This window comes from Bubalus kerabau, chromosome 9, assembly GCF_029407905.1.
Source record: "Bubalus kerabau isolate K-KA32 ecotype Philippines breed swamp buffalo chromosome 9, PCC_UOA_SB_1v2, whole genome shotgun sequence".
NCBI lineage: Eukaryota > Metazoa > Chordata > Mammalia > Artiodactyla > Bovidae > Bubalus > Bubalus kerabau.
In genome coordinates this window covers 43,075,416-43,101,363 of record NC_073632.1, presented here as the reverse complement: position 1 = coordinate 43,101,363, position 25,948 = coordinate 43,075,416, and the positions used below count along the sequence as shown (strand labels likewise).

General features: G+C 39.0%; 1 non-coding gene and 1 pseudogene across 1 annotated transcript; one reads left to right on the top strand and one right to left on the bottom strand.

Annotated features, from left to right (window-relative positions):
• The first annotated feature begins 287 nt into the window (after positions 1-287).
• Positions 288-359, top strand: TRNAR-ACG (transfer RNA arginine (anticodon ACG)). Its single transcript has one exon. It is a non-coding gene; the product is annotated as a tRNA-Arg (tRNA).
• A 12,801-nt stretch (positions 360-13,160) lies between these two features.
• Positions 13,161-24,158, bottom strand: LOC129619563 (ralBP1-associated Eps domain-containing protein 1-like; annotated as a pseudogene).
• Between the last annotated feature and the right edge of the window lie 1,790 nt (positions 24,159-25,948).

The following is a 25,948-nucleotide window of genomic DNA, read 5'->3' as shown; positions in this document are numbered from 1 at the left end:
TCATTTTATATTGAAAGTTTGAGTTTGTATTCAGTATTTCAGCTTCTTGAAAAGAAGATTTATAAATATTGTAACTTTTGAAGTGCCTTCTAATATAAACTGTTACTAAATATTTCCACATTGCTTGTAATCCAGATTCCCCTCTATTTAGCCCTCTTAACTATGATAGGTGGGCTTCCTTGTGGCTCAGATGCTAAAGAATCTGCTTGCAATGCAGAAGACCCAGGTTCGATCCCTGGGTTGGGAGGATCCCCTGGAGAAGGAAATGGCAACCCCTCCAGTATACTTCCCTGGTGGCTCAGATGGTAAAGCGTCTGTCTACGATGCAGAAGACCCAGGTTCGAGCCCTGGGTTGGGAAGATCCCCTGGAGAAGGAAATGGCAATCCACTCCAGTACTATTGCCTGGAAAATCCCATGGACAGAGGAGCCTGGTGGGCTACAGTTCATGGGGTCGCAAAGAGTTGGACACAACTGAGTGAATAGGAGCCTCTGAGTCAGTTTTTCCCAAAGGCAGCATGCCATAAATATGCCCTTCACTGTCATTTGAACTAGGTACTATAAACTTGGAATTGAGTTTGGTTCAAAGCTATTTCTATATTTCCACTAGGTAAATAAAGTTGAGTTTGTACCTCTTGCCCTTATGAGAAAGTGAGTTTTGTTATTTTACTGCCCATCTTACTAGGGCAAAATACTTCTCAGTGGAAGGCTCCTGTACTTAATTCCACCCATGGACCCTAAGGACACGTCCTGACAGACTGAATAAATCCTAGAGACAGGATTAGCTGGGGAGCCAATCTTCTGTGTCTGGGGAGATATTTTCCAAGAAAGAAAAGACCTCTCTCCCCAACAGGAGATTCCCCTGACACTAAGAATCTAGGCTAGCCTGTGACATTTCTCCTCACGTTTCTCCCATGGAGGGGCAGCTAGAGTTGGGGTGTTCAGCTATAAGAAAGCTCACAGCAGGCAGTTTGGACTGGTTAACCCACAGACCATGGAGCAAATGCTTTCTCTCAGGTTCTGGCCCTGATCTCTGCCCAGACTCCAGTGAGTATGACTCCTGAGACTTAGGGTGGAACATTTGAGCACAATTTAACAGATTCCACTCGTAATCAAATGTCATGCTGGGTTTTTTGCCTCCATTTTACATGTCTTTAAGAGATCTTCTGGGCTATGGCACAGCAATAATCCAGTGTTTGTAGTGGCTCCAGAGAAAAGGCCTTAACATCCCCCAGGACAAAACGGCATTTGACTTTTTTTGATAACAGCTTATTAAAAATATTCCTTTAGAGTATATTTTCACAATATTTTTGATATATGCTCTTATCTATTCATGTAATTGCCCCAATATTTTTGGAACAAGGCTTGATGCAAGCTACAATATAGTTTTAAGCAAGTATTTGCCAGAATTTTCTAACATAAAAGCAGTATATTTACTAATTTCATGAGCTCTAACCAAAACTGATCTTCTCTAAAAAAAAAAAAAAGTCCATAGATCCCCACCCTGATTGGCCTCTCCATCCATCCTCTGCTCTCCTATAACAATCTTTAAAAAGTCAATTTATTTGGCAATTAATTGTATGTGCCTTGTGACAGTTCTTAAGTTTATGTATTCACTGTTATTTAGAAATTATCAAAGAATGTTCAAGCTACAGTATAACTGCACTCATTTCACATGCTAGCAAAATAATGCTCAAAATTCTCCATGCTAGGCTTCAACAGTATGTGAACTGAGAAATTCCAGTTGTACAAGCTGGATTGGGCTTCCCGGGTAGCTCCATGGTAAAGAATCTGCCTGCCAATTGCCTTGTACGAGATGCAAGAGACTTGGGTTTGATCCCTGGGTTGGGAAGATCCCCTGAAGAAGGAAAATGGCAACCTACTTGAGTATTCTTGCCTGGAAAATTCCATGGACAGACGAGCATGGAGGGCTACAGTCCATGGGGTCACAAAAGGGTGGGACATGACTGAGAACAGCACAGCACAAGTTGGACTGAGAAAAAGCAGAAGAACCAGAGATCAAATTGCCAACATCTGTTGGATCATAGCAAAAGTTAGAAAATTACAGAAAAAACATCTGCTTCTGCTTCATTGACTACACTAAAGGCTTTGACTGTATATATCACAACAAACTGTGGAAAATTCTTCAAGAGCTGGGAATACCAGACCACCTTACCTACCTCCTGTGAAACCTGTATGCAGGTCAAGAAGCAACAGTTAGAACCAGACATGGAACAACAGACTGGTTCCAAATTGCGAAAGGACTATGACAAAGCTGTATTTGTCACCCTGCATATTTAACTTATATTCAGAATATATCATGTGAAATGCCAGGCTGAATGAGGCACAGCTGGAATCAAGATTGCTGGGAGAAATATCAATAACCTCAGATATGCATATGATAACACCCTGAAGGCAGAAAACAAAGAGGAATTAAAGAGCCTCTTGATAAAGGTGAAAGAGGAGAGTGAAAAATCTGGCTTAAAACTCAACAATCAAAAAAACTAAGATCATCACATCTAGTCCCATCACTTCATGGCAAATAGATGGGGAAGCAATGGAAACAGTGGCAGACTTTATTTTCTTGGGCTACAAAACCACTGTAGATGGTGACTGCAGCCGGTGACTGCAGCCATGAAATTAAAAGACACTTACTCCTTGGAAGAAAAGCTATGACTAACCTAGACAGCATATTAAAAAGCAGAGACATTACTTTGCCCACAAAGGTTAGTCTAGTCAAGCTATGGTTTTTCCACTAGTCATGTATGGATGTGAGAACTGGACAATAAAAATGGCTGAGCCTGGAAAAATTGATGCCTGTGAACCGTGGTGCTGAAGAAGACTCTTGAGAGTCCCATGGACAGTAAGGAGATCAAACCAATCAATCCTAAAGAAAATCAACCCTGAATATTCATTGGAAGGACTGATGCTGAAGCTCCAACACTTTGGCCACCTGATACAAAGAACTGACTCGTTAGAAAAGACCCTGATGCTGGGAAAGATCGAAGGCAGGAGAAGGGGACGGCAGAGGGTAAGATGGTTGGATGGTATCTGACGCAATCTGACATGATGTCTGATTCCATGGGCATCAGTTTGAGCAAACTCCAGGAGATGGTGAAGCTAAGCTGCAGTCCATGTGTTCACAAGGAGTCGGACACAACAGAGCAACTGAATGAACAATAACAACAGGAATTGTCATTTTCCTTGTGTTTTAAAAATATATCTTAATATATTGTGAGGTTTTAGAGGGCACATATTTTTTTCGTTAATTCTATGATGGTAGTGATCATGGTTTAAGTGTGTTAAGCTCTGACTATACCCAGGTATTTTTCCATGTGTTCTATATATATCAGCACATGGGATTCTCACCACAAATCCTTGGGGTTAGTACCATCATTATAAATTTGTTGTGGATGTGAAAGCCAAGTAATAGCCAGTAAGTGGTTGAGCTTTATTTGACCTAACCTCTAATATTATGTCTAAAAGATTATTTTATATGTAAATGTTTAATGTTTTTATTGAAGATGGTTGCTTTACAATGTTGTGTTAGTCTCTGTTGTACAATGAACTGCCATCTATATGTACACATATATCCCCTCTTTTTTGGACCTCCCCATCCCCCTTCTCACCCCTCTAGGTCATCACAGAGCACCAAGCCAACCCCCCAGTGCTATACAGCCGGTTCCCACTAGCTACCTATTTCACACATGGTAGTGTATATATGTCAATCCTAATCTCCCAGTTCATTCCACCCTGCCCTTCCTCCCCCTGTGTCCACATGTTTGTTCTCTAAGTCTGCATCTAAATAGTTTTATACCCAGAATATGTTGAATTTAAACCCACTGAAAGGATGATAAGGCTATCAACCACCCCAAATATGATGATATTTATGAGTCTGCAATCCAAAGATCTTTCACATCTCTACCTTTATATGGAAGAGAAAAACATGCTTCTCTCGAAACAACCATAAATGTGGAACACAAGAGCTGCAATACACATATTCTAGTCTTTAGACCATTCTCATTTTCTCAGCTACAGTCACTGATAGGAGAGCAGGACTCTGGTCACAGTCTTTTCAATTTAGTCTAGTCGCTAAGAGTCGGACATGACTGAGCGACTTCACTTTCACTTTTCATTGGAGAAGGAAATGGGAACCCACTCCAGCGTTCTTGCCTGGAGAATCCCAGGGACGGGGGAACCTGGTGGGCTGCCATCTCTGGGGTCGCACAGAGTCGGACACGACTGAAGCGACTTAGCAGCAGCAGCAGCAGCAAGCTGGATTCCCAGGAAATATTTTTTATCGTTGTTAACCTACCAGGGCAGGCTGTTAGTAAATTAATTTACAAAAGAAAGTTTTGTTCACAAAGGTCTCAGTAGCAAGAATTTAACAAGATTTGCTGAGTACACCATGAGTAATGGATTTAAGAAGGTCAACAAAACCGACAATTTTATTGTGTACTATATGGTATTATATTTCGTCAATTCTTTGGTCTCCATGTGGTAACCTTTCAAAACCTTTTTAGAGCTATTACTTAAAACCATTTTTTGAATTTTGATATAATCTCACAGAGTTCTGTATTATTTTTTTTCTTCATGATGAAATCCAAAATATTCTTTGATTAGCATTGTTTTCTAAAGCGTAACTCAAATAATGACAGGGTAAAGAGTCCTTGACATTTCAGTATAGCTTATTCTTCATTTTACAGTTATTTATTTAAAAGTACTTTTAATTTTAATCATATATATTTGACTTGAGACCATCTGTTTGGGTGAGCCTGAAAAAATCTATTTTCAGGAAATTTTGGCATATATTGAAATCTTTTGCTTACCTTATTCCCTCTAACTGGTCATTAATTCATCCATTCATTCAATTGTCAAACATTAACTAAAAGAATATATTAAACACTAAATGTTGTGCCAGAATCTAAAGATATTTTGCTAAGCAAAACAGACGTAGTATCTTGCCCTCAGCCCAGTTAGAAACTAGACATCAATAGGGAAATTACACCAATATATAAATTCTAACTGTGATAACTTTTATGAATCAAAATATATTGGTAACTATGAGTCCTTATAGGAGATACGTACTATCTCGATAGAGGGGTGGGAGTAAGGTGTTGGAAGAGACCTACCAAATGCATTAATGTTTGAAGTAGTTGCAGGTGAGAAGAGCATTTTAGGCGGAGGAAGTAGCATATGTAAATGTCCTGAAGGGAGAGGACATGTAATCTGAAGAAATAGAAATACACCCCATTTAGCAGAGGAATACAAAGAAAAGGTAGAGTGACATTAGAAGAGGCAAGAGAGTAATCTGAAAAGGGCCAGATTATTTAACATTACATAAAATGTTAAAGATTAAGGATGCCAGTGTTTATTGTAAAATAATGGAGCCACTAAAAATTTCAAGTTGAAAGATGCTAACAAATCAGAATTGCATTTTGAAAAGATCATAGCAACTACATTATAGAGATTGGGTTGGGAGTGGACTAAGAGTGGATATGAAAAAAACTGAATTCAGAATATTATGTGATAATCCAGGTGAAAGACAATGGAGTCCTAGAGTCCAAGAGGGGATAAGAACATGAAGACAAAATGGATTTCCTATGACAAAGCAAGAATGATATTTCAAAGTTACTTTTGGTTTCCAGCTTCAAAAACCAGTCAGGTAAATGGAGCTACATTTTATGATAAGGAACACAGGAAAAGAATAATAGAGATTCCCTGGAGATGCCTTTGAAACATGTAAATGGATGAGATAGAAGGTGTTTATAAGGATGAGATAGAAGGTGTTTATAAGTCCTAGAGCACAGAAGAGAGATTGAGGTTAGAGACAGAATTTGAGTCATCAGTGTGAATAAAATTTTAAAAAGAAGAGGAAACAAGGACTAAGATTAGAGGGATGCTAATTCTCCAAAGGGCTTCTCTGATATCTCAGGTGGTAAAGAATCCACCTGCAATGCAGGAGACCCCAGTTCGATTCCTGCATCAGGAAGATCCCCTGGAGAAGGGATAGGCTGCCCACTCCAGTATTCTGGCCTGGAGAATTCCATGGACTGTAGAGTCCATGGGGTCGCAAAAGTCAGACATGACTGAGATGGGTAAAGGAGGATGGTTATCCAATCTCGTCATTTTTTTTCCCAAATATATCTCAAATACATCTTCTCTTCACCACTCTCACTTTGGCTACTCTTGTTCAGAATCTTATTACCTCTACCAAAATAATGCCTGTGTCTCCTAATAGATGTTGCTACATTAGAAATGACACTTCGCACTCCATTTTTCACAGTGAGTGTCAGCATATTCACTTAAAGTCCTTCCATATTCTCTAACTTCTAAAGAATACAGTCTCTACGTTAAGCACACAAACCATTCCTTTAAAATAAGATCCTTGCCTCTATCTTACCTCCAGGTCTGTTTAAATTTGGGGAATACAGAAGTGAATTAGCCAAGTATCTTCACTCATGCAGCTCACAGATTAGCAGATGTAGATCTTTCCAGATCAGTGTAGGTTTGCTGAATGAATGAAGGATTCTGTAGCTATCTCCCCCAAAGTGTGGAGGTGAACACATCAACTGTTCACTTTTTCAAAAAACATTCAACCATTTCTCAGGCACTGTTGTCTGCCAATTCAGTATGCGTGGGAATGGAAGTTTTTGAACCTAAAATTCACATACAGTCAGAAATTCATTTAATATATTTCATTTTCCTGTCCAGAATTTTGTAATATGCATAAAATAACATTAGCAGAGGGATTTTTTTCAGCATCTCTCAAGTTCTGACCTCTCAGGCTCCTAAGGTAACCTGGAGCCAATAGTAAAGTATCACAGTTATGAAAGCAGCCACATGAAGGATATTCCTTCATTTACCTCGCTGAAAAATGACAACTGTCAATGAAGGCATGTGAGTGTGTTTTTACTTTTTGAATGAAACAAATCCTCAAGGGTCATTTCCTTATCAAAAATATTATTCAGGAATAATATTCATGTCTTTGGAGGTAAAGTGTTTCCAAATGAAAAATTGGCTGCAAATACAGTTAACTTTATTTATTTATTTTTATTTATTTATTTTTTAATGTCTTTATTTTTTTTAAATTTTATTTTATTTTTAAACTTTACATAATTGATAGGGAACACATGTATACCTGTGGCTGATTCATTTTGATATTTGGCAAAACTAATACAGTTAACTTTAAAAAGATACTCTTATAAGTTGATCAAAGTTAAATCACATGTAGATAAAAGTCACTGTTATGATCGTGTTCCCTAGCAACTTAGGGCTCCAGATTTCTTTTTCAGAATGCATTCCCAGCTGTTTCAAGTTGGTTTATGATTGTTGTATCTGTTGATATCATTGACATTCTGTTTTATATTTTATCTTCATTTTGTGTTAAAAAAAAAAAACGATAACCTGAATTTTTGTGTGCTATTTAACTTCCTACTTTTCAATTCAAGACTTTGAGGGCAGCTGGCAGTTTCAGTGAAAAACAGTACAGTCTAACTGACTTATTTCTTCTCATTTGTCCAATTGAAACGAAATCAAATGGAGTCTAACAGAATGCACATTTTAAAAAAATGTATATTTGCATTTGCATAAAGAAAGTAGTTTATCACCTGAGAATAAGATTGTCGAAAAAAGACAATTATATTTTAAACATCTCCCCTACCATCCTCATTTCATCTCCTTCAACTATATCAAATTCATTTCTAAGCAAATGCCTTTCTTTTCTAATTCTTTAAGAAAATAGAAGTTACTTTTTATTAGTAGGTTCTACTGTTTCAACTTGTTCTTTAACTGCTGCTGCTGCTGCTGCTGCTGCTCCTAAGTCACTTCAGTCGTGTCCGACTCTTCACAACCCCATGGACGGCAGCCCACCAGGTTCCCCCGTCCCTGGGATTCTCCAGGCAAGAACACTGGAGGGGGTTGCCATTTCCTTCTCCAATGCATGAAAGTGAAAAGTGAAAGTGAAGTCACTCAGTCATGTCCGACTCTTAGCGACCCCATGGACTGCAGCCTACCAGGCTCCTCCGCCCATGGGATTTTCCAGGCAAGAGTACTGGAGTGGGTTGCCATTGCCTTCTCTGTCTTTAACTGCATATCCCGTTAATTCTCAAGACTGGATGACTTTACCCTGCCCCCAACCCTTGATTAATTTCTTAGACAAAATTTTGCTGCCAGGGCCTTTGATCCTTGTATGATTGGTGACCTGAGAGACTAGCATCTAATCAAGCTTTACTTCTGGCATGTAAATTGGAGGGCTGGAACAAGAATTCCAGTTTTTTTTAAACTGATATTCAATCAAAAATATTGTGTTGCTAACTGTAATATTAAAATTATGGTAACATCTATACAATATGAAACATAATATCATAGTATCAAAGAAAATATTTTGAAGGTAAGACATAACTTTGTTTATTTCATTATCTTCCCATAGTATATCTTAAAACTACTTCTTTCACAAAAATGTCCAAATTCCCTATTCAAATCATAATGGGAAATCATTGCTTTAGTTGACCGTTCTCACTTTTGTTGGGCACGTGCATTAGATACATGGGATATCGTATATGCACATGTAATGAAAATTCAGAAATATCCCATTAATAAAGCATTATTAAGATAGATAAAAATGCACTTATTGTCATTTTAGATATTTATGAAGACAAATTAATTCCACATAGCTAATAATATGTATGGTTTATCCCAGAGTTTTGCATGAACACATAGTCATCAATATATTTTTTAGTTCAGTTCAGTTCAGTCACTCAGTCGTGTCTGACTCTTTGCGACCCCATGGACTGCAGCATGCCAGGCCTCCCTGTCCACTGCCAACTCCTGGAGTTTACCCAAACTCATGTCCATTGAGTCAGTGATGCCATCCAACCATCTCATCCTCTGTAGTCCCCTTTTTCTGCTCTCAATCTTTCCCAGCATCGGGGTCTTTTCCAATGAGTCAGATCTTCGCATCAGGTGGCCAAAGTGTTGGCGTTTCAGCTTCAACATCAGTCCTTCCAGTGAACACTTAGGACTGATCTCCTTTAGGGTGGACTGGTTGGATCTCCTTGCAGTCCAAGGGACTCTCAAGCATCTTCTCCAACACCACAGTTAGAAAGCATCAATTCTTTAGTGCTCAGCTTTCTTTATAACCAAACTCTCATATCCATACATGACTACTGGAAAAACCATAGCCTTAACTAGATGGGCCTTTGTTGGCAAAGTAATGTTTCTGCTTTTTAATATGCTGTCTAGGTTGGTCATAATTCCAAGGAGCAAGTGTCTTTTAATTTCATGGCTTTATTTTAAATATATATTTTCTTAAAATATTTTAATTGAATCTGTTTATACAGATGAAGCATAAAAATGCATTTGACTGCTGTTAACTTCCTAACATAGACGTGACTAATAATTTTAAAATCCAGATGGCAAAAATAGGCTAACACTTAATTTCACAATATTGTTGCAATAAATTTAAATCTACATAGTACTAAATTATATTTATGGAAAGAATACAACAATTAAATATACTTTAGAAATTATTTCTAATTGATATTAAAATTACTTGAATGAGTGCTTAAAATTATGTATTGATAGAACAGCATCCAGAGTTTGAGAAATATCACAGTCATTTATCCAAATCAAAATTAATCAGAAATATAATTTACACATATGATTTATGAACTTAAAAAGGTTATTTCTAACATTTAGTTTTTCTCTCAGAATATTTATATGAATTAGAATAATCACCAACCAACAGGTTAATTACAACACAGTGTGAAGTATCATGTTGTTCTTAAGCAGAAGTAATGTTTAAAAAAAAAAAAAATGTGAAGTCAGGTATTCAAAGACAAACAATTATAGAGATATTCAAATTATAGGAAATGTGCAATGTCGATCTGAATTAGCAAGTTGAAGTGGGTGTCTTTTTCCAAATGTCCATTAATGCTAATAAGGAGAGAAGTGAAAAGTATTGGAGCTCCACTAATCAGGAGTTGTCAATGGTAGGTCAAAAGAAATAAGTGATGAAGGCAAATTTTATACACTTAGTAATAAGTAGGAGATTATTATGTATGATTTTATCTTAATTGGTTTTGAGAATTAATTGGGTGGTAACAAAAGCTGGCATAAAGCTTTTCATTTGAATAGAACAATTAAAAACGCTAAAAGGCTTGGAGTTGATGATAACCACTCTACTGGATTAACTCTTAGCTATAAAATCAGAAGAGATTTATTATTTATCTCAAAATTGAGTTAATGTTAATGATTAATGTATATTACTTAGCCGGGAACATTTCTACTTTTCAAAGCTTGTTTTTTTGGTCAAGGTCAAGTCTGTATAAAATTGATATAATAGTAAGTGACTTCCATGACTACATTTTTTTTCTTATTTACATCAAAATTGGAAAATATATAATGAAAGTAACAGGACATAGTATTTATTACCCTATACCCCAAGAACTGGACTCTTTTTCTTTGTCATCTATAATAACTGCCATGCTATGAATAATAATGGGCTTAAATTAGAAATAACAATCACTTCTGTGTAAACATTTTAATAAGTTTAAAATTATATTTCTCAGTCTTTTGTAAGTTTAATTTCTGAAAATTTGAAATCACCTTTAAATGTAGTAGTTAAATCAGAAATATAAATTCTAACCTTGGCATTTGTTATAAATAAAACATTTTGAGATGATTCCTAATTTGTCAGTAAATGAGAGATAGAGTTCACTTTCAATTACACTAACGTTGAGCCTGATCATGTGCCTCTAGATTCTTGTTAAAAATATATATGGCTGTAGAATAATATTAATTCAGAAATTATATATATATATTTATAGTACTGATGCTATAATATATATTTTTAGATTTATGCATAACTGGTTAATATTCAACAGGAACCATTAACTCTTCTCCTAACTTCTATCAACTAATTTCTTATCTGATATTACAAACTCATTTTTCCCACATTTTATCTTGAAGGTGAAGGTGAAGTGGTTCAGTCGTGTCTGACTCTTTGCAACCCCATGGACTGTAGCCTACCAGGCTTCTCTGTCCATGGGATTCTCCAGGCAAGAGTACTGGAGTGGGTTACCATTTCCTTCTGCAGGGGATCTTCCCGACCCAGGGATTGAGCCCGTGCCTCCCGCATTGGAGGCAGACACTTCTAACCTCTGAGCCACCAGGGAAGCCCACATTTTATCTTAATATTGTTTAAAAAAATTGCAACATTTTTGTATGTCACCAGATTGTTAAGCAGATTATTTAGAACAAATGCTAAATGCCTTGTGTACTTACATAAATGAAAAGAAACAATTACTTTAGATTTTGTTTTATTTTGATATACAATGTAGATTTTGTTTTCAATAAAAATATTAAATAAAAATAAAGATATTCTATAGTGCAAAATGTTTGCTTTAAATTGAGTGTACATTTTTTCCCCTTTAAAATATATTTGCAAAAAAAAACATGTCATGTAAGATTTATACACCTCAATTATATTTGTAATGAATTAATTATTCAGGTAAATAAAATGTATTTTACACTCACATTAACAAATACTGGAATCCAATGGAAATTTAGAGTATATCTAAATACACGGACATAATAAATAAAACAAGAGAATGAGTGAACATAATGAAGCAACAGAAAATGTATTATCTCAACAAGAAATGTTGAATTTTGTCTTTTGAAACCTGTTCCAAAGTGGTAAGCTTTTTGTATTCATCAGGAGTGTTTGTTTTCACATTTTCATGTCATTCAGCAGTCTTTGACAAGTTCTTTGTGGCTAAGGAAATTTAAAACTGCTTTGAAATTCTCTGAGCAACTCACAGATCCCATCAAAATATACTGCCATAGTATCAAGAAATGTTGAAGAATTATACCTTCAAAGCTGTGCCAAGAAACCTAGCCAGCATCTTTCTCTCTTTCATTATCAAGCAGAGTTCTATACCGCCTGCCTTTGGGCTAGGCAATCCCATAGATATTTCCCATACAATTGCATACTGCCAAAGTTTTTAGACCAGAAAACACTTTTCTCACTCTGGGGAAGAAACATGGTGTAAGCAGAAAAAGTAGTATGCAAAAGCAAAACTGTCTCTGCCGTTAACCAACAAATGATGAAACTCTCTGGCATTTGGTCTTTATATCCAGAAAATAATGGGAATGCATTGTAGCATCTCTGGTGTCTCATAGAGCACTCAAAGTATGAGTCTTCCTTTCCAGTCAGTGAAATGTCCAGTTCTCACATATGACCAGAATTTGACTATATTACACAAATCTCATACAACTGTTCTTTAAGCTAAACAGTCTGTTAAAAGGAGCAAATTTTGGGGTGGCTGAGAAGTATGGAAGGGAAGAAGGGAGGGATCATAGGAAGCTGCTTCCGGACATCTTGAATTGTCCAGGTCCCTCAAATTAAGCACTCCTATCTCTGATAGATTTGATGCTTTTCCAGTGTTCTTCTGTCAATGAATAACAAACACCATTATTCAGAAACTTTGAAAACCAAAATCTCTCCTTTGCTTTACAAATTTAATCTATCACTAAATCCAGTCTGTTTTACCTGTTAAAATCATACAATTCTCTCTACTTCTTGCATCTCCCATCTACTATAACCTCTTAGAAGACGGTGATAGCTTTAAAAAATATATTTATTTGGCTGAGCCGTGTCTTAGTTGAAGCACACAGGATCTTTGATTTTCGATGCTGCATGTGGAATCTTTAGTTGTGGCATGTTGGATATAGTTCCCAGACCAGGGATTTAACATGAGCCCTCTACAGTGGGAGCTCGAAGTCCTAGCCACCAGGGAAGTCCCTATATAGCTTTTTTAAATTGCCTATGAGCATGCATGCTCAGTTGCTTCAGTCATGTCTGACTCTTTGCAACCCTATGGACTGTAGCCCACCAGGTTCCTCTGTCCATGGGGTTCTCCAGGCAAGAATACTGGAGTGGGTAGCACTTTTTTTTTTTTTTTTAAGTCATCCTGACCCTTTTATTGTTGAAATTAAAAAAATAAAAGATACTTAAATACAATGGTGAATATATAGGACAAAACAGAATCATAAAATTTAATGCTGAATTAAGCAGTGAGCTGAATGTCTGGATCTCCAAATTGGCTTTGAACCCAAAACCACTTAAAAATGGGTATGCTTACTGTTAACAGCAACTGGCTTATAGGTGAAAGAATGGTCGAAGCTGTTCCAGTTGAACTTCAGGGAAATTCTCTTCTCAAGAACATCCTTTAACTGTTGCTGCAATTCACTGTTCAGTCTGGCCGAAACTGTGTTGGTTTCCTTATTGCGTCTAACTGAAACCTGAATAGCTTTCTTATCTTTCCCAACAGACCAAGGAATAGAAGGTTGTGATGCAGGAACAGCAACTAGGATACCTGTCTTCTGTGCATGTTCATCAACTTCTGGCCTTAATTCATCTTCTGATTTTAATCTCCTTCAAACAGGTTTAGGTGGTGGAGCAACAGGTGTTGTGCCTTTGTTGACATTGGCAGGAGCACTAGCAGCTGTCTTTTCTTCAATTTTACTATCTGTTTTGGCAAATCAAAGAGAACTTGCGGGATCAGAAGCTTTTTCAAACAGCAAGACCTCTGGATGTTTCTCGGCTTCATCATCTGTTCTTCATTTGCAGCAAACACTTCCAATTGGCTGATCTGCAAAATTTGGTTGGTCTGGTATCTGCTGAGGTGAGGTACAAATGTGAGTTATTAGGCCATTGGCATCCACTGGGCAATGCACAACAGGACAAGGAGCCTGTGAGGGCTGTGGTCTTGGAGGCACTGCACGAGATTGGGCAACAGCTCCAGCCAGTGGCTTTCTTGTTGTGATGGAAAAGATCTGATTTATACCTAAAGATGATGATCTAGAATGAGAGGGCTGAGGCCTTGGAGGTGGAGGTGGTGGTGCAGTGTTTTTAGGAAAGGTTCCTGAATGAGACCTTGGATGAGTTACATTGTTTCCAATCCATTCTGGATTGGAAGTAAGGGTCTGAAGTACTGTAACCATCTGCTACAGTATTTCCAGAAGCAAATTTCACTGATGAATTTACCTTATTTTCTTCTGAAAGGTCAGATGTTTTCACTAGCAATGGACTTAGTGGGATTAGTACGATCACTGCCAGTTCTTCTAAGTTCCATTTCCTGCATGTGGGTTTTGCTTGGAGTCATACAAATGGGACGGAGAAGGCAATGGCACCCCACTCCAGTACTCTTGCCTGGAAAATCCCATGGACGGAGGAGCCTGGTAGGCTGCAGTCCATGGGGTCGTGAAGAATCGGACATGACTGAGCGACTTCACTTTCACTTTTCACTTTCATGCATTGGAGGAAGAAATGGCAACCCATTCCAGTATTCTTGCCTGGAGAATCCCAGGGACAGCGGAGCCTGGTGGGCTGCTGTCTATGGGATCACACAGAGTTGGACACGACTGAATCGACTTAGACGCATACGAATGGGAACTGGATGAACAATAGCAATATCAGGATGAGCTGGTGCAATGTTAGAATCAAATTGGGTCAGAGTTTGTGAGCTCGAAGAGCATTCACTAAATGTCTCCCACTGCTCACTGCTCTGATTCAGCTGGGGCCAAGTCTGGTTTAGGGACGGCATTAACAGAGATTTGCTTGGAGGAGCCTCTGCAGGAGAGCCTGAATAACCTACCTCACCTGGCTGATCCCAGCGTCTGCTGAATCTTCCAGATCAATCAGTTTGGGCATTAAGCTTTCAGGGAATTTTTCTCCTAAGTCATAGCCATTGTTCCTAGCAACTACCAGATGAAATGCAGCACAAAACTCAACCAGTGTCAAGGCTCTATCTTTATCAAAATCTGAGAGTTCCCAAATATGAGAAAGTTCAAGAATAGGAAGTTTCAATTTTGTAAAAAACTCTTTAGCTGTAGATCCTGCAGCTAAACAGGAATCAATCTGTTTAGATCAGGCTGAATGGTTTTAAATTGATTTACATAGTACTGTCTTTGTTCATCTGTTATTTCCCAAGGATCGTCATAACTACTGGATTGCCTACGAATTTCATTGGCAGTTGTAGCTGAGGCTACAGTTTGTATTGTTGTCTGGTCCTAGACAGAAGCAGGATGCATGGTTAAAAGAGTACTGGTTGGTGGAATATCTGCAAAACTGACCCAGTTTTCTTGAGGTGGAGGTGGAGAATGTCCTAACCACACTGCGTCACCAGCAGAAGAACCTGATTGTGCTTCACCAAAGGGAGTCCAGAATGGCCCAGGTTCTGCAAGAGGCCTCTCACTCTTTCCTCCACTGGGGTGGCGGTTTTGCTTCCTCCATGTGTGTGGAGAAGTTGGTGGAGACTGCTGTGGTGAAATCCTGGGAACGCAGGTTCCTGCTGATCTACAGATGCATGAGGCTGGGCAGTATCATGGCTTGTGGACCCCTTTTTCACTTGTCCCCTGCCAGGTGGTGGGGGGGCAGGTTACACCATAGTTCAGTTCAGTTCAGTTCAGTCGCTCAGTCGTGTCCGACTCTTTGCGACCCCTTGAATCACAGCACACCAGGCCTCCCCATCCATCACCAACTCCCTGAGTTCACTCAAACTCACGTCGATTGAGTCGGTGATGCCATCCAGCCATCTCATCCTCTGTAAGACCCTTGATTTTCAGAATCTGAAGAATATGAGGTTGCATGACAAGATTCCTCTTCATTCTTTGAAGCAACAAATCTTGGCAGAGGACGGTCCTTTACTGTATTTATACTTTCTTCTCCAGGGGATCTTCCTGACCCAGGGATCAAACCTGCATCTCCTGCAGCCCCTTCGTTGCAGGTGGATTCTTTACCTCTGAGCCACCAGGGAAGCCCTTTAAATTGTCTACTTAAATACAATTTGCTTTTCCCCAGCCAAACTTGCCTCCATTCTATAGCTATCAAGTTCTTTTCAAAATGTGCCTTCTGGTCACATCACTCCACTCTTCAATTTTAAAGAAAATCTGTCTGTGACTTCCCATTGCTCTTAAGGTAAAGCTAAATCTAACACAGTGCTATCCTGTAGAACTTTCTGCAATAATGGAAATGTTCCCTGAACTCTCCAATATGGTGTCTACTATCTGCAAATGGGCAACTGAGCACCTGAAATGTAGCAAGTCCAACTGAGGAATGCAAATCTTAATTCTCCTTAGTTTTAATTACTTTAAATCCAAATTTAAACAACCACATCAGCCAGTAGTATCCATGTGGAGCTCAAAAGATGGCCCCTGCATTGTCTAGTCTCTACCTATTCTCTAACCTTTTCCTATACCAAGCTCCCTACCTCTTGGTCTCTCTGACTCACTCCTTTAAGTTTCACACATTCATTTTGCTTCCAGTTGACTCAAGAAAACTTTGCAAATATTATGCCTCTGTTAGGGGAATTCTTCCCATTTTTTTTTCCTAGTTAAAACCTACTCATCTTTAAGAGGACTTCCCAGGTGGCTCAATGGTAAAGAATCCACCTTCCAATGCAGGAAATGCAGGGGATGCAGTTTCGATCCCTGGGAAAGGAAATGGCAACCCACTCCAGTATCCTTGCCTGGGAAATCTCATGGACAGAGGAGCCTGGTAGACTATAGTCCTTGGGGTCACAAAGAGTCAGACACGACTTAGTGATTAAACAACATCTTTCAGAAGATTCAAGAATGAAAATTGTGTCCCTAGGGAAGCCTTCTCAGCACATGAGGAAGCCAATTTCAAATGTGCTTAACTCATCATCGTTGTCCTTGCCATTGTTTTCGTCTGATATTTATCTTTGTTGTTGCTTCCATAAAACTAGACTGTTAGATCAATGAAGGCATGGACCATTGTCGCCCAGTAATTACTATTAGCATAGAATAAGTACTCTATAAATATTAATTGCATCAAAGAGTGATTATTTTTTATTACTCTGTAGCTCCCAAAATTCAATTTGATTTGGGCTTTTCTGGTACTATCTTTGACCAATTTTTGTGTAAATAGTAAGCATACAAAATAGCAACTAAAGAAAGTTTATCCAATTGCCAACCTCTTTCCAGACCAACAAAGGAATGGAATTCGAGAGCTTCCTTAGTATTTACTGATGCAGAAGTAATTGAACATTTGAGCTAAAAGCTCAAACAGTGATTATTAGTATCCAATTTACCATAGCAGTCTAAATGACATTCAGGCTGACAAATTAGTGAAGAAAACTTCCATAACTTTCACCCACAATCTGAGCTGCATAAATCCCTCTGCTCTTTATATCTTAATTTAATCCTTTTTGAAGTCATTTGTTCCTGTAACTGGCATTTTAATCTCTTATGTGCTTCTGGTTGTCCCCATTTCTCACTTATCAGAATACTCTTCTGCAGCTTAATGCTTTCAAAGAGCCTTTTGGAGTTTTACCTAACTTAAGATTCTTAAGTTCTCTTTCAAGGGTCTTTGAGTTTTAATCTTTTTCTTCATAGTGACAGGCTCAATCCTAATTCCATGAATACATCTTGAACTTTTGAGGGGGACAGGTTTATAGGGCAATCTGTGTATTCATCTAGCCTGCCTCCCACCTTGAAGGCAAAGATGTTGTCTCTGAATTCTTTAAAGGTCATGTAATAGAGGCTAGTGTACTCTGCAACTAGGTGATTGTCCATACAAGATGGTTTCATTATAATCCCATAAAGCAAGGGTCCTCAACCTCCGGGCCACAGACTGATACCTCCTGTCAGATCAGCAGTGGCATTAATGTGCACAATAAATTTAATGCACTTGAGCCATCCTATGACCAACCTAGACAGCATATTAAAAAGCAGAGACATCACTTTACCGACAAAGGTCCATCTAGTCAAAGCTATGGTTTTTCCAGGAGTCATGTATGGATGTGAGAGTTGAATTATAAAGAAAGCTGAGCACTGGTGAATTGATGCTTTTGAACTGCGGTGTTGGAGAAGACTCTTGAGAGTCCCTTGGACTGCAAGGAGATCCAACCAGTTCATCCTAAAGCAAGTCAGTCCTGAATATTCATTGAAAGGACTGATGCTGAAGCTGAAGCTCCAATATTTTGGCCACCTGATGCAAAGAACTGACTCACTGGAAAAGACCCTCATACCAGGAAAGATTAGAGGCAGGAGGAGAAAGGGACAACAGAGGATGAGATGGCTGGATGGCATCACCAACTTGATGAACATGAGTTTGAGCAAGCTCCAGGAGTTGGTGATGGATAGGGAATCCTGGTATGCTGCAGTCCATGGAGTCACAAGAGTCAGACATGACCAAGTGACTGAACTGAACTGAATCATCCAGAAACCAACCCCTACCCTAATCCGTGGAAAACCTGTCTTCCATGATATCAGTCCCTTGTGACAAACAGGTTGGGGACCACTGCCATAACACACAAAATAGTTTCCAATAAATTTTATACCAGATCTCTTAAGTTAAATGACATGTGTGTGAAAGTATTCGGAGAATGTCCACTTTTGGCCCCTCTCAATATAACATGCGCCGTGAATATGGATACATCATGGTATGGGACCCAAAGTATGTATTTCAAAGCCATGACATACTGAGTTGCAAATAGTACACCAATATCTAACATTCTGAATCTCATCACATCAATAATGTGAAGATAATAATACTCAGAATTTACTAATAGTCAATGAACTAATGCAGTTTAAGTGCCTACTGATAGTATATTGGGCAAATGTTAAACAGTTTCCCTTCCTAATCCCTCTTCCTATTAGTATTTATCAAGGCCTTCCTTCTAGGAATTCTTGAGGCCATATGCATAGGTTCAGGCTTATCATTACTATCATTGAAAACAACGTTGACTTAGTCATTCAGTATCTTCAATCCACCAGCTCTTATTATCTAGTATCATTTTGTTAACTAAATCCAAGTGCGCAGGCGGACAACAAGCCTGTTGGGTTGACCATGTACTCTCCAAGGTCTTTGTGCTAGGTTAACTCTACTATTCTACATTACCTTGCCTACCATTCCAATTCCCTATTGTCTTGGAAGCACCAATGCCTACATGACAATAACCACTAAATAGCTCTTTCAATCCCTTTGTCCTTAGGAGGCAGATCCTATTCTCTCTATCCCCAAATAATGGCCTTTCAAAGGAAGGGTGGCCTGGAAACTCATTCCTGTCCTCCACTGAATTTCAAGTCTTGTGTATCATTTTTACTTCCTCCACTATATTACATCTTCATTGAAAACAACATCAGCTGACCCTCAGCTAAGTTTTCCATTGCATGCTAGATTGCCTGGCTGCCATTACAAAGGTCAGTCAGCACAGCTGGTAAATTCATCTGTCACTTTATCCTTGTCTTTTTCTCCTCAATTGCAAGGATTCATGCTTCTGACATCAGTGCCTATCTCTTCAGCCTAAAGGAAGTATCTTGTTAGGATGAAATCCTTTATGCAGCCACTAAGAAATCAGAAGAGTACAGGTTCTATTTGAGAAAATCTGAGGAAAAAATTGTTTTCCAGTAAAATATAACCATTGAGCATAATGTAGATGAAATCATGATAGAAAAATAATAATGATAAAGCAATAAGAATTGTTGAAACCCCAGTTCTGAAGCTAAGGAAAACAAATTTACCTTGTACACAGATCTTATAAAAGAAACCAAAACTGCACAGGTTTCCCACTTTCCCCTAATTCCCAGCTCAGACTCCCAACTCAAAAATCCTTATCAAAGGCAACATTTCTATTTTCTGTATTAATCTAATGACATCTGAACAACAACTGACCCCGAAAATCTGGAAAACACCATTTCCTTTGTCTCATATCTTTTTTAGCTTAAGGGTCTGTCGTCTTTCATGGCAGGCAACACAGGCTCAGCAGCAGGCATCTGCCAACCTGGCTCCCTTTAGAATGCTGAGAGTACTCTGGCCATAAGGCAAAATGTAAGATGGGGGCTCCCAGCTAGTTCTGTGTCCACCTAGTTTCTCCTGCTCTACATTTAAATTCTCAAAACCTTAAGCAATTCATTGTAAAACCTGTTCTATCTTCTGCTTATATTCGAATTTGTTGTCCTTCAGACCATCAATTTGATGAGAGCAAAGAATTCTACTACCTTCATAGACGTTCCTTAATATTATGTAACAGCCCAAATGGGAAAAGAATTTGGAAAAGAATAGATATATGTGTATGTATAACTGAATCACTTTGCTGCACATCTGAAAGTATCACCGCATTGTTAACCAACTACACTCCAATATAAAATAAAAAGTGATAAAAAAAGAATCTCCTGAGAAGCTTGACCTAAAGCCAATGGAAGTTTTATAGATACATTTTCAAGCAACTCAGGAAGAGAAGGATAGATGCTAAGGATCGTCTGTCTCTAGTTGGTTTGGCCTTTTCTAATTAGATTCTCAAAAAAAAAAAAAAAAAGCATAATATACTGATGTATAGGTCAAATTTCATTATAGTGATTACAATGATAAGCAACCTAAAGATAAATGTACTCTTAAATATAACCAAATGTTAGAACAACCATGTTATTATCCCCATTCCTCTCCCCTACCACTGATAGCTACTATCTGATCTTGTGCTACTACTGTCTAAGGTGTTCTCTCTTTGGAACATATTGGGGCCAACTCTGTATCTTACAGTAAACTGCAAAGGGTGTCTCTCTTCAGCACTTTTCATGGTTGGAATAATCTACCTATACCCATAACACATACATACTCTCTTTCAAACACACATATTTAAATCTTGATCTTCATGTAAATAATAATATTATTGAGGGAAAACACTTGGTGGTGGTTTAACACTAAGTCATGTCTGACTGGCCTCCCTACAGACTGTAGCCTGCCAGGCTCCTTGGTTCATGGGATTTCCCAGGCTAGAATACTGGAGTGGGTGGCCATTCTCTTCTCCAGGAAATTTTCCTGACCCAGGGACTGAATCTGCATCTCATCCACTGCAGACAGATGCTTTACTGATGAGCCACCAGGCAAGCCCAATTAAGCACTTATTATTTACTACATATTGTCTAGCAAATATATGCTAAGCATTGTATACTTTCACTGTGTATTTGTTTTCAGTTGAGTTCAGTCACTCAGTTGGGTCCGTGTCTTCGTGACCCCATGAATTGCAGCACACCAGGCCTCCCTGTCCATCACCAACTCCCGGAGTTCACCCAGACTCACATCCGTCAAGTCAGTGATGCCATCCAGCCATCTCATCCTCTGTCATCCCTTTCTCCTCCTGCCCCCAATCCCTCCCAGCATCAGAGTCTTTTCCAATGAGTCAACTCTTCGCATGAGGTGGCCAAAGTACTGGAGTTTCAGCTTTAGCATCATTCCTTCCAAAGAACACCCAGGACTGATCTTCTTTAGAATGGACTGGTTGGATCTCCTTGCAGTCCAAGGGACTCTCAAGAGTCTTCTCCAACACCACAGTTCAAAAAAATCAATTCTTCAGCACTCAGCTTTCTTCACAGTCCAACTCTCACATCCATACATGACTACTGGAAAAACCATAGCCTTGACTAGACGGACCTTTGTTGGCAAAGTAATGTCTCTTCTTTTGAATATGCTGTCTAGGTTGGTCATAACAAGACCTTTTAGAACTAACACCCAAAAAAGATGTCCTTTTCATTATAGTGGACTGGAATGCAAAAGTAGGAAGTCAAGAAACACCTGGAGTAACAGGCAAATTTGGCCTTGGAATATGGAATGAAGAAGGGCAAAGGCTAATAGAGTTTTGCCAAGAGAGCACACTGGTCATAGAAAACACCCTCTTCCAACAACACAAGAGAAGACTCTACACATGGACATCACCAGATGGTCAACACCAAAATCAGATTGATTATATTCTTTGCAGCCAAATATGGAGAAGCTGTATGCTGCTGCTGCTAAGTCACTTCAGTCATGTCTGACTCTGTGCAACCCCAAAGACGGCAGCCCACCAGGCTCCCCTGTTCCTGAGATTCTCCAGGCAAGAACACTGGAGTGGGTTGCCATTTCCTTCTCCAATGCATGAAAGTGAAAAATGAAAGTGAAGTCACTTAGTCATGTCTGACTCTTAGTGACCCCATGGACTGTGCTCACCAGGCTCCTCCATCCATGGGATTTTCCAGGCAAGAGTACTGGAGTGGGTTGCCATTGTCTTCTCCAGAGAAGCTCTATACAGTCAGCAAAAACAAGACCGGGAGCTGACTGTGGCTCAGATCATAAATTCCTTATTGCCAAATTAAGACTTAAATTGAAGAAAGGAGGGAAAACCACTAGACCATTCAGGTATGACCTAAATCAAATCCCTTATGATTATACAGTGGAAGTGAGAAATAGATTTAAGGGCCTAGATCTGATAGATAGAGCACCTGATGAGCTATGGACAGAGATTTGTATTTGTTTTACATAATAAGTATATTTGTAATGTATAATGCTCAAAATTCTCCAAGCCAGGCTACAGTACGTAAACCATGAACTTCCAGATGTTTAAGCTGGATTTAGAAAAGGCAAAGGAAACAGAGATCAAATTGCCAGCATCCACTGGATCATTGAAAAAGCAAGAGAGTTCCAGAAAAACATCTACTTCTACTTTATTGACTATGCCAAAGCCTTTGACTGTATCAGATCAGATCAGTCGCTCAGTCGTGTCCGACTCTTTGCGACCCCATGAATTGCAGCACGCCAGGCCTCCCTGTCCAACACCAACTCCCAGAGTTCACTGAGACTCACATCCATCGAGTCAGTGATACCATCCAGCCATCTCATCCTCTGTCGTCCCCTTCTCCTCTTGCCCCCAATCCCTCCCAGCATCAGAGTCTTTTCCAATGAGTCAGCTCTTCGCATGAGGTGGCCAAAGTACTGGAGTTTCAGCCTTAGCATCATTCCTTGACTGTATGGACCACAACAAACTGGAAAATTCTGAAAGAGATGGGAATACCAGACCACCTGACCTGCCTCTTGAGAAATCTGTATGCAGGTCAGGAGGCAACAGAACTGGGCATGTAACAACAGACTTGTTCCAAATTGGGGAAGGAGTACATCAAGGCTGTATATTGTCACCCTACTTATTTAACTTATATGCAGAGTACATCATGAGAAACACTGGGCTGGATGAAGCACAAGCTGGAATCAAGATTGCTGGGAGAAATATCAATAACCTCAGATATGCAGATGCCACCACCCTTATGGCAGAAAGTGAAGAGAAACTAAAAAGCCTCTTGATGAAAGTGAAAGAGGAGAGTGGAAAAAGTTGGCTTAAAACTCAACATTCAGAAAACTAAGATCATGGCATCTGGTCCCATCACTTCATGGAAAATAGATGGGGAAAGAGTGAAAACAATGACAGACTTAATTTGAGGTGGGCTCCAAAATCACTGCAGATGGTGACTGCATCCATGAAATTAAAATATGCTTATGCCTTGGAAGAAAAGTTATAGCCAACCTAGAGAGAATATTGAAAAGCAGAGACATTACTTTCCCAACAAAGGTCCATCTAGTCAAAGCTATGGTTTTTCCAGTTGTCATGTATGGATGTGAGAGTTGGACTGTAAAAAAGCTGAGCGCCAAAGAATTGATGCTTTTGAACTGTGGTGTTGGAGAAGAACTTTGAGAGTCCCTTGGACTGCAAGGAGATCCAAGCAGTCCATCCTAAAGGAAATCAGTCCTGAATATTCATTGGAAGGACTGATGCTGAGGCTGAAACTCCAATACTTTGGCCACCTGACACAAAGAACTGACTCATTTGAAAAGACCCTTATGCTGGGAAAAATTGAAGGCAGGAGGAAAAGGGGACGACAGAGGATGAGATGGTCGGATGGCATCACTGACTCAATGGACATGAGTCTGAGCAAGCTCTGGGAGTTGGTGATGGACAGGGAGGCCTGGCATGCTGCAGTCCATGGGGTTGCCAAGTGTTGGACACTACTGAGTGACTGAACTGAATTGAAGTGATACTTGTAATGTAGAATAAATATGCAGTTATTACAATTGACTTGCATGTAATAATAATCAAGCTCCCACAGCCTTATAAGGTAGGCATTATTTACAGTCTGCAATCAAAACATCTAAAATCCAGAGCAGCTGAGTAATTACTGAAGATACTATAGATGGTGAGTGGCTAAATCATGCTTCACACTCAGTGTGATCCAAAAACCCTGATCTCATACTGCCTGTTGTCAGGGCGGAAAGTTTCTGTACCCGATTTGGACCTTTCTTTATTGACGAGCTGGTTATCTTTGTAGAAGCCATTTTTCCCATCTCAGATTATAATCTTTATGAACATTAAATAATTGTTGAATGAATGAGTAAATAAATATTAAACTTACCTCTGAGAAAGATTGTTAACTTGAAATGTGAATGGTGTTTGTTCATTAAATCAGGAAAAGAAAAGTAAGGAGAAAGGATAAATCTAAAACTAGGTTATTGAATCAGTCTCCTATACTTCTGGAAACATCGTTATAGGGGTGATACTATTATTTCTGTGTCTATAGAATATATAGATGTGAGGAAACTAGGGCTCTGAGAATTTAAGTAATTTATCATATGAAGGCCCTAGAAATCAGCACAAATCAGTGTTTAGAAGCTAGGTTGCCTGGTTCCAAAGCTCATGCTCTTAAACTAATTTACCATATAAATGTCACCAGGGGATCTGACATATCCTCTTGGGGTTTTAAGTCTATACATGTGTAATTAAGAGAACTTTGGTTAAGTTCTAGTTTTGCTATTAATGAATGCTATAATTCTAAATAATCATTTCAAGTTTGTGGTGAATTACTTACTGAGAAAATGACAGTGCTAGAGGTAATGCTATTTAAAATCTATGCTTGATCTAATGGTTCATTAGTCTGAAATTTACCAGCTCATTTTTGCAATCATAATTTATTCCAACCGTGATATCTTCAGTTTAAAAATGTGTATATACTAACTGGATGCAAACAATAGCTATTGTTGACACTGAAAATTTGACAAAATATATCATTAAACGAAAGAGATGCTGAGTTATAGAGAAAGTTAGTACAGTCCACCTAAGTACGACACATTTTCATGAGTTTTATGCTAAAACTCTGAGAAAAACCCTAAATGTTCTAGCTGAATGACCTCATCTATAGCAATAGTTTTCCAGATACAGAAGTTACTTTATGTTTTAAAATGGTATCACATCTTCTGTTCTTTGAATCTAATTTGTCAATGACTGTGGCCAAGAATTGATGAATGATCCAGTAGAGAATTACATGGTATTTAGCTTTTCTGGAGAGAGATGACATTTCAGGTTTAGGATGGTTCATCTCGTGGTTAACATGTCAAGTTTTCCTGTGAGATGTTAGTTGTTGCAAGAAATATAATGGCGCCATCACTGGTATATCTGGAGGTGGGCTAGAGTCTGCCGGCTACTCTGGTGTGGCTATGTGAAAGGATTGGCGTGTGTCCAAACCATCTATTGGGCAAAGTCTTCTGAATTTTAGGCAACTGCTGATTTGAAACACCCTCTTGTACTCCACATGCAGTTAGTACTCCCCTGCTGTTCTGGAAAGCCTCATGTCCTGAAAATCAGTGAAACCATTAAAGAGTTTTATTGACCAACAAACCCTTGCTACTGCTAAGTCACTTCAGTCATGTACGACTCTGTGCGACCCCAGAGACGGCAGCCCACCAGGCTCCCCCATCCCTGGGACTCTCCAGGCAAGAACACTGGAGTGGGTTGCCATTTCCTTCTCCAATGCATGAAAGTGAAAAGTGAAAGGGAAGTTGCTCAGTGGTGTCTGAACAAACCCTTGGGTGTTTCCAAAATTTGTGCTCAATCCCATCAACATTTGTCAAGATTAAATCCCTACGATTTAGGATTCACAGCCTACACAAGATACTTTGCTTTTCTTGTAGGCTTCCCATCTATTTAGCTCTTTAAAAGAGGTTACTAAAAATAGAAGACTTTGTAGAGTTTACCCATCTAATTGGAGAAGACTCACCCACACAGGAGACCCCTGGCATTGCACCAAGGTAATGGGTGATGGTCCCTGCTGGGGGGAAAGATTGGGTTTTTA